Source organism: Tupaia chinensis, unplaced genomic scaffold (genome assembly GCF_000334495.1).
Source record: "Tupaia chinensis unplaced genomic scaffold, TupChi_1.0 Scaffold000494_1, whole genome shotgun sequence".
NCBI classification, from domain to species: domain Eukaryota; kingdom Metazoa; phylum Chordata; class Mammalia; order Scandentia; family Tupaiidae; genus Tupaia; species Tupaia belangeri.
The window spans coordinates 4,197,883-4,207,919 of NW_006160006.1; the positions used below are offsets into that span (position 1 = coordinate 4,197,883).

Sequence of the window (10,037 nt, forward strand, 5' to 3'; positions counted from 1 at the left end):
GTGGCCCGAGCGGGGGCACGCGGGGCGTGGGCGGCGGGCAGGCAGCGCGGGAAGCCGGCGTGGGCGGCGGGCGGGACGCGGCGCGGGAACCGGGCACCAGGGGCCACCACGCTGCTGCGGACCCCGCTCCGCCAGGGGAGGCGGGGTGGGGGGAAGAGTGTCTTGATTAAAGAAAGAAGGCACCGTCTCAAAAAGCAGACACCCCCCCTAAAGAAAAGCGAACCCCGAACTCCTGAACATGATTCCTGTCCGGAATGTGCCCGCAGGGGCGCTGCGCAGGCTTGCCTCGTTTTTTAGCGCCCCTTAGCTGGCAGGTATTGTAGGTCTCTCACTCTCGGTCTGTCTCTGTCTCTGAAAGAGAAGCCCATCTGCCTTCAGACACAGCGGGCCATGAGAAGGGGTGTTTTTTTGCACACGTTGACTCCGGGAGCCGGTCTGTGACAGCCACTGCGTGGCCCGCTGAGTGTGCCTGTCGGGCTGGTGCTCTGCAGCCTGGCGAGGAGACCCCGGGGCTCTGGGCCCTAAGGAGGCACTGTTGGTACAGGCTCCAGCCTGTGCCCTGGAGGCCCGACAAAACCCGCCCCCTTTCTGCTACATTTAGCTTTCAGTTCTCAGGGGATCAGGGAGCCCCCAAGGCTTTGAAACCCCTCAAGTAAACTCAGTTCCTGTTATTCTCCCACGCGTTATTTATAAAGTATTACTGAGCACGTCCCCGAAAGTTGAACACGCCCCCCATCTGGCGTGGGCCCTGGGGTTCCGCGGGGGAGCGGTGGGAGGGAAGAAGGATGTCCCTGCGGAGCCGGACTCGGGGTGGCTACTTGTTACACCCTCCACCTAAGCCCCAGGCCTTGGCCTCCCACAGCCAGCTCAGACCCCTGGAAGACAGACTGGCTCCAGCAGGCTAATGAGGCTTGCAAACTAGCCCCATCAACTGTCTTCTGAAAACCCAGTCTGGGCTGCAAGCATTTGCTCATTAAAAATACAGGACGATTTTTTTTCCCCTACAAATCACTTTTCTTTTGAAGTAAGTTATTCTTAGAGTATTGAAAGTAAAAGGCCCACATGCAGCTGAGATGAAGATTTTGATTAACCTAGCTTTCTCTCTTCCCACTACACCCACACAATACACACCTCAGAAAAGGGAGTCAGAAGTTCTTTCAGCACCAGTATGATTTACAGTCTTTTTTTTTTTAAGAGAGATTTTTGCTATAGGGCATGTGCACTCACCAGACAGAGACAGAGAGAAAGCAAGAAATCACCCCTCCAGGGGCATGGCCAAGCTGCAATCACTTCTCCATTCTCCTCTTGGGATTCTGGGCATGTACCCACATGTGCACAGAGTGAGTTGTAAGCTGCTGGTCCGGGACTCAAATCCTGGTGGATTATGTGGGAGTCCAGTGACATAACCATTACACCATCTGCTGGCCTCATGGTTTACAGTCTTAGATACTTGAGGCTAGCAAATTAGGAAGAATCCTTTGTTTCAGAGAAATTTTCCATTTGAAAATTTTGACGATCAGCTCCATAGTGAAGATAGGACAGTAAGTGTTTTACCTTCCAATTTTCCCGGAGGGAGTCAAGACTGGTCATGTGATGGCTCCACTTGATAGAGTAATGTTCTAGCCAGAATACGCCTCTGGGAGCAGGAATAGCAGTGTCCACCTCGGCTAGTTGTGTTTTTCCCACTCACTATTTCTAAAATGCTCATCTGGGAAATTAAGTTGGCTTGTATGCATGTCACAGAATTAAACTGGAGGCTTCCCGGTTGCCAGGGGTTTGTTCTCAGTTATGAGAAAAGCTTATTGGTAAAGGTGAAAGTTAAAGATCACCTGGGACGTCTAACACGAATTATTGAACAATAAAACACTCTCCCTTCCATGCCTGGGGTAACGTTTTGCTGAGGAACATGTCTTTTACTTTTTCAAACTCACGGCTGTCCTGTAATGGTCCCTGTGTGTGGAGGACAGGCCGACGACCGGGGCGTCCTCTCACATGTTGCCCGACCTACACGTGAGGGGCAGGACCGCAGTGGCAAGCAAGCAGGGAGAGAGCACTGTTTTACTTCATCGCTTTTACCTCTCAAGTAAAGATAGTTTGTTGTGTTCACAGTAAATGTGTCTTTTTTTTTTTTTTTTTTTGAGAGGGTTTTGCTCCAGGGCGCCTGTGTTCCACAAGAGACAGAAAGAAAGTGAGAAATCACCCGCAGGGGAATGGCCACGCCGCAATCCCTTCTCCTCCTTTCTCCTCTCAGGATTTTGGGCACGCATGCACACGCGCCCAACGTGAGTTTAAGCCACTAGATCCGGGACTCAAACTGCAGTTGAATACATGGGAATTCAGCCACATAGCCATTACGCTAACTGCTGGTCCTGAGTAAATGTTTCTTTAACCCCACTTTTTCTACTGTGTTAAATTTAAGCCGTGGGCAGGGCCATTTCCACGTGCTCTCAGAAATACCTTGATACTGCTTTCACTGCATTGATTTCTTTGGAATAGTAATGGTTTGTCATATAAATCAATATTTAGGACTATCAATGGAGAATTGAAGAACAAACTTGTAAAATACATGCAATTTATGAAACAAAGGCTATTTCTAAAAGTCAACCCTACGTAGTGTGTGTATAACTATTTCCCCAGGTGTAAGAAATAAGTGATTCATTTTCAAGCATAGCGTAACAAAATTGCTTAACTGGCTTGCAGATGAGACAAGCCCAGAAAGGACACATTCCCCAACAGTTCCTGAACAGACGAAACCCCAAAACAACAGGTCACTCCTTTTTTTGAGAGAGACAGAGACAGATTTTTTGCTATAGGGCAAGCATGCTCACTGGAGAGACAGAGAGACATAAAGCAAGAAATCATCCCCCTGGGGGGAGATGGCCACGCTTGGATCCCTTCTCCTCCATTCTCTTCTTGGGATTTTTTGGGGGCATGCATGCACATGAAATTCTTCAAGTCACCGGGTCTGGGTCCATATCTCGAACTGTGGTCGGCCATGTGGGAATCCAATGCCTTAACTACTACGCCACCTGGTGGCCCCACAACAGATCCCTCTTAAGAAATAACTTCTCAGGATGGTGGCTGGTCACCTGCCCCTCGTTTCTTTACTTCCTGGTTCTAAGCCTGCACTTTTCCACCAGGCAAGAGAGGTAAGGGGACGAGAAATGCCTTCTAAGAGGATAAAGAAACTTAGGTGGCGTCTGGGAAGACTGTACACCCTACGGTACTCAGCCAGTGGGAGTGGGGGTGCTTGTGCACTAGGGGATAAACGGCCTGCTGGAACCATGTCGGGCCACCAGACACCTGACCCTGCAAGACCACCATAAAGTCTCGCTTCACCGCATGGCGTCTCCATGCCTGTCCTTTGGCGTTGAAGGGTGAGCACATTTTTTTTTTTTTTTTGGAGAGATTTTCACTGTAGGGCGCATGCGCTCGCCAGACAGACAGAGAGAGACATAGAGACAGAAAGCGAGAAATCACCCCCCAGGGGGGATGGTCACGCCGCAATCCCTTCTCCTCCATTCTCCTCTCGGGATCTTGGGCACGCACGCACACGCGCCCGGCGTGAGTTTTAAGCCACCGGGTCCGGGACACGAACCGCGGTCGACTACGTGGGAGTCCAGCGACATAGCCATTACGCTAACTGCTGGTTCCCAAGGGTGAGCACATTTCTCACACCAGGCGACTGAGTGGTAGTTTCGAGGGCCCCAGAGGACACCATGAGCATTTCACTGACTTCTGATAAACGCCATGCTCCTTGGGAACAGTTTACTCCTCCTCTCGATGCCCCAGTGACTTAACCATTAAACCAAACAGGGGCCGGGTTTCCAGAAAAAACACAAAATTATTTTATTTCTTTTAGTTTTTGCTATAGGGCATGTGCACTCGCCAGAGAGACATGAGAGAGAGAGAAAAGAGAGCGGCCACCTCCCAGGGAGGATAGACATGCCACCATCCCTTCGCCTCCACTCTCGCCCTAGAGATGTTGAGCACACATGCATCCATGTGATTCTCAAGCCATCAGGTCCGGGACTCAGAACCGCGAAGCTGGCCATGTGGGAGCCAGCGCCTTAACCTCCACACCACCTGCTGGTCCACAAGTTCTTTTTTAGAAGCAATTTTTTCACGTTAAAAACACGTAACACGCAGATATGTGTGATACCTGTGTGTGTAGATGTATGACCCCGCAGCGCACACGTACTTTTGTGTAGCAGACACCAGCACACGTGGCTTGCAGCAGGCTTTGCCTCCACTTGCAGTGCGATTGCAGCGAAGCGCTTGATCTTCCCCTCTTCGCTCTTTGTCTGAGAGATGAGATGTTTTGACGGGCAGATGGGCTCCGCCTCCGCACTCTGAATACCTAGGGCTTGACGTTGTCAGCCAGCGTGCATACAGATTTATGTGTAGAAAAACAATCTTTTTTGGATCGTCAGGAAAACTCGATAGTCATACACTTTGTCTCCTCTCTGTATTAGGAAAAATAAAGAATAGAAAAGGGTAAGAAATACTGTGGATGATGGCTCTCCATTTGTAAAAGTTTACTGCTTCTGTAAGTGAGAGGGACTGAAAGAGAGAGAGCACCCCCAACAAGGCTTTGATACCAAGGCCCGCCCCGACTCAGCCACCCCTGGATCCTGGACACACCTGGACCCAACATACTCACAGAGGTCTCAGGACTCGAACCAGGAACCTTCCCATTGGTTCAGCCTCACAGAGCATCAGGTTTTACCATTACACCACCATTTGGCCTCAAATTTCTCATTAATATTGGCATATTCTTTTTTCTATACCTCATAATAGTATATATAGAAGAAGGGAACATAGGTTTTTTTTTTCAGAGACATAATATCTCATCATATAAATATAAATATGAGCCACATCATTTTAAAAATTTTTTTGCAGTTTAAAACTCCTCTCAAAATGTAGCGTTGTTGATGACTATTCTCTAGCACTGGTTTGTAAAAGTAAGTTTCCATTTCTTATCTAATTCTTTGTGACTAATACTTTAACTGTAGTTATAAACCTAAATATAGCTTTACTATATTTAAGTGGAAATGAAAGGGAAACAGTTTATTTATTTTGGGTATGTTGGTTTGTTTTGAATTTTTTTTTAAGAAGAATGTTTAGAGGACTGTTTAAAGCATAAACCCAGAATTAAAAGTTGACATTATTGAATAATATGCTCTTTAAAAAAGCATGTTTCTATATTCTTATATTCTTATTCTTAGCATTCTCACTGGTAATAGGCTTTTAAAAATATGCTATTCATGGGACCAGCAGATGGCATAATGGTTATGTGGTTGGATTCCCACATAGTCAACTGTGGTACTAGTCCTGGACCCAGAGGCTTAAAACTCACTGGGTGTATGTGTATGCACACCCAAGATGCAAAGATGAGGGATTCTCGTGAGGAAGGGGTGAGCGATCGTGTTGGGCTTTATGTAGGGGGGTAGCTGCAAAGACAGTATTGGGTCCCCTCCCATGGCCAACAGCCCTCCTGAGACCTGGGCACTTCCACACTCACTGGCTGGCTTGCAGACTGAGCTGCAGCTGGTCTGATAGCCCAGAGAGACCACCCTTCCTGTCCTGGTGTGTGGGGACCCTGCTGGGAGAATTCGGCAGGCCAGGTGATGGGGAGCCTGGGGCTGCAATGGCAGGGTTGGGGTCCTCACTGCCCAAGAGAAGGGCAGAGACCTCGTGGGGTCGATACCGATGGCCCTCTCCCCTCTCAAAGATGAAGAGGCATTCACTGAGACTGAGGGTGTGCAGTGGAGCCTGGGACAGACGGGGGACATCCTGAAACAGCTCCTAAAATGAGGGGCCTTGGGAGTCACCCAAACCCAGGAATTTCCAAGTCATAATCAAGGCTTGACCACAGCTCTGAATTCACAGCGAGTGATCCTCCCAGCAGAGCTGCCGTGCCCACAGGGAGTGTGAGCCGAACACCCTCCTGTGCTCGGAGGAGCCAGATTCGCGCAGAGCCCATCCCTGGATGTTTGACCTCGGCCTAGGCCTAGATTCACGCGTACCTGGGGGAAGAGAAGCAACAGCGGGCCTGGTGGGAAGGGAAGGAGAAAGGGTGCTGACCTTAGGTGGGCGACACTGTCTCTGCCTGCACCCGTACCGCTCTAAGGGACATAAGGGGTCTTCCTGCTGTCTCTGGACAAGGACACCATCGAAGCCTGACCTCCTGGCCCAGATACCGGCAACCAGAAGGCTCATTGTGGAAGAGTCCAATACCAAGCCTGAGATGGCGGGGGGGTGTGTGCGGGGAGGGGTCACGGTGACTGGTTAGAGGTACCCGTCAGAGAGGACAGGCGGTCTGGTGGTGGCATTCACGTGTGTCCTTCTCACCAGCGATTCCTACCTGTGACTTTCAAAGGAGCTATAAATGATTGAATAATAATTTTAAAAAGTAACAGTAGCAAAGTTCTTTTCAGTACACAATGCACAACACAATGTTCCGTTTTGTAATGCAGCACTGCAGTTTTGTTCAATGTTAAATGTCTCTGATGATGAGAGTCCTACAGAAAAGTATTTGGCTACTTACTAAAAATTTGGAGATCTGCGTCGTCTAGAGTCTTATTCCGACAGGATTTACAAAATGTTCTAAATACCTAACCTATGTGACCCAAGGAGAACTTGGCTGTAGTTCTCATTTCAAATCAAGGGTAAACTCACCAAGAGTGTTTGCCGTCTTCTACACGGAGATCGCGGAACCGTTTGCCTGTGTACCTGCAGATGAGCATTTAACTAATCACACTGTCACTTCTCTCTGTTCTAATCGTCAATTTTCAAAAAGACAAACGAGTAGAATGATTGCATTGACTGACTGCACTGACCGATTTAGTCAGACATCTGATTTCAATATGCTAACTCTGAGGCCCATTCACAGCTGGTGGGGTGCGATGCTCTACTGAAAGCATTTTCTTCCCTTCGGTGGTCCACAAAATAACATTGCACCTGACATGCTTTGGCATCAGAGATTAAAAGAAACACAGCAAGTGAGTCAGAAAGAGGGAGAAGCCTAACACAAAATCAGTTCAGAGGGTACAGACCCTGAGTCAGCAGTGTGCCTCACAGCGAGCACACCCCCAGCAGGACCCCTCCCTCTCAGCGCTGTCTGCGTCTCAGTTTTCCACGTGCCTACAAAGATCCTCCTGAGTGGGGGCCTGCTCCGTGCTGCAGCAGTAATTCATTGCTCAAAAGAAGCCAAATCTCACGTGACGACCCCAGTTCAAATCCCCTGCCCAGACAGCCCAAACGCTCTCTGGGCATGCCCAAGGTCTGGTGGGTCCGAGGGCTGGAGGAGGGGTCACGGTGTGACCAGACCCAGTGCAGGCGCTCCTCCCCTCCCATTTTCATGTGCCCGTGTATGTGCTGTCTCACGAGTAAAAAGCAGGTTCTTCTGCATGATCACGATGGTCATACACCTGTATCAGGACCTCACAGCACTTCTCGAACTTTCATCGCTGTAGCAGGAGTTGGTCAGGAGACCAGTGAGGAAATACAGTGTGTGAATTCCCACAGCGGACGGTGATGCACTTTAATCGAGACAGTCATGGAATCGTGAAGACTGTAAAGCCGTTCCTCTGTTTAGATGACAGATTAAGATCTGCAGGGATTCGGTGAGTAGGTCTACCCTCGTTTCAACGACACGGCAGGATGGTTGTTCAAGACCACATGAGGAGAGGTCCTTAACTGAGTTCTCTGCTCGAGGTTTATCCGCCAGGCTGCTAATGAAACTTCGGAAGGAAATAAACAGAATTCAAAAATCCCTCTCTCCTCAGCGAAGGTGAAGTTTTGTACAGTTTGGGTCCCAGCTAGGAAAGTATGTGACTGTTCGCTTAAGAGAAGAACAATAGGGAACTTGGTGGTAACGCCACTGGAGCCCTGTGGGGAGGTCCCCAGTTCATGTCCTGAGGCCTCTCTGTCTCGCTGAGCATCTACACGCTCCCACGATCCAGGCTGGCTGAGGCTCCGGGAGGACATGCTGTGAAGTTTGGCTCTTTCTCTCTCTTATGGAAAACATAATCTTAAAAAAAAATATAAGGCAGGAAAAGAAATTATCTTGAAAATGAAATAAGAAACATATATCCTCTTAGGGATTTAGAGTACTTTGCTTATTTCAAACCTCCCTTAAGATTACATCAAGAGGATCTTTTGTTGGATTTGATCACGTACTCTACCTAATTTTTCTAGTTTACACATTAGAAAGGGTCTTCGGTAAGTGATATTCCTAGAGAATGATATAATTTCACTGTTATGGAGCCTTTCAAAAATTCTTTGTACCACAAAATTTGATTAAAAAAAAAGTCTTTGAAACCAATGATCTTTCAAATATTGGTTTTTGGTATTAATATCTCAAAAATACACCTTTGTAGATTTGCCTTAGGGGGGATGTTTTGTAAAAATTAAGTTAATAAAGGGGCCGGCAGGTGGCATGGTGGTTGGGGCACTGAACTCCCACATAGCTACCATGCTTTAAGTCCTGGTCATGGCAGCTTGCTTTCTCACTTTCCCTCTCTCTTTCTCTCTGATGACTATACAAGTTGAAATAATAATAATAAATAAAATAATTATTTTTTTAAAAAATTAAGTTAAAACGATAAACTATGTGCCAGCCAGTGGCGTGGTGATTAAGGCAGCTGGATTTCATATGTCTGAAAGCACAGTTTGAGTCCTGGACTTGGTAGCTTGAAAAACAAGCTGGGTGCACCTGTGCCCCCTAAACTCGGAAAGGAGGAAGGAATGGAGGAGAAAGGATTGCTGCATGGCCAGCCCTCAAGGGGGCGGGGGACCCTTTCTTGCCCCCCTCCTGTATGATGAGTGCACGTACTCCCTGGTAAATTAAAAATAAAATAAAGCTGATAAGCGGCATGGCCATAGTAGTTCGGTCTTCTTGCAGCCATCCCTTTATTAAACCGCTTGGAAAACACAGGAAATATTGAGTCTGCATTGTGCTCGCAAGGCCCAAATATTGGCTGGGATGCCAGAAGTCTTGACATTAAAACATATTCTTGGTAGGGAATTAAATTCTTTCGTTTGTAATTCTTGGTGCAAACTAAAAATTGCTAACTTGATGATCAAACCTAAGAACAGAATGTGACTCAAAAGAGTGGAGTTTGCTCTTTAAAATAATTAAAATTCCTGCATTGTGTGTTATACTCATCCTCGGAATATGTGATATCACAAATATGGCTAGGCGACCTGTCATTCCGCTGTTTAACCAGTAGCAGGATTTTCATATGTACAAACATGTCCAACATTAGACACTCAGTGCATTTCCCACCCGACCACATTTTAATTCTTGATCAGTCTCTTTAGTACAGCTACACATATTTTAGAAAGCTTTCTTAGGAAAAAGTCCCCAGGGATTATGTTCTTTACTATTTATATCAATAAAGGAGCCCCCATGGAGCTTTGTCACGTTCGTTCAGCCTCACCACCAGAAAAAGAAAACATCTATACCAGCGTAAAGTTCAAGCGATTCCAAGTTTCTTGGAGTTTTATTTTGTTTTTGTTTTGAAACAGCACGCGATCGTGGTTGTTTTGTAATAAAACGTCATGCATTTTCTGGGCAGTGTTCTATATCTTGATTATAGAGACTATTTTTTTGACAGTTTGATTTGGAAGCCGTTCGCCTCAGTAAACCGTGCGTGTGCGTGCGTGCGTGTGTGTGTGTGTGTGTGTGTGCATTACACGAGTTTGACTTTTCGCGCTGGAACAGAACCATGTAAAGGCTGAGATCAGCGTGTCAGAATTGACCCGGAGCAGGGCTGCGTGGACGCGCGTGCTCCGCCTACGGCTTTTCTGCCCTTGGCAGCTGGAGCCCGTGGGTGAAGCACTGAGGAAATGGCTTTGACTCTCGACCTGCTGGGGAAGTGTTCGCTTCCTGGAGCTGGCCCGAAAGAACTTAAAAAAGCAGCGAGTTTCTGGGAGCGAGTCTGAGCCAGTGTGAGTCCTCGGCGGGGAGCAGCGCCGCGCCCGCGAGGTGCACCTGCAGGCGGGGAGCGGCCTCTGGGCGCCGCGGAGCA

General features: G+C 47.9%; 1 protein-coding gene across 2 annotated transcripts in view; it reads left to right on the plus strand.

Annotated features, from left to right (window-relative positions):
- NPY1R (neuropeptide Y receptor Y1) overlaps positions 1–10,037 on the plus strand; it is a 20,088-nt gene that overhangs the window by 1,704 nt on the left and 8,347 nt on the right. The window contains exon 1 of one of the 2 annotated variants that reach the window (XM_006156476.3): positions 9,828–9,957. The exons of the other annotated variant lie outside the window; for it this stretch is intronic. The gene's annotated coding sequence lies outside the window, so the exon portion shown is untranslated. Of the gene's footprint in view, positions 1–9,827; positions 9,958–10,037 lie in introns of those variants that run through there. 2 annotated transcript variants of the gene reach the window in all.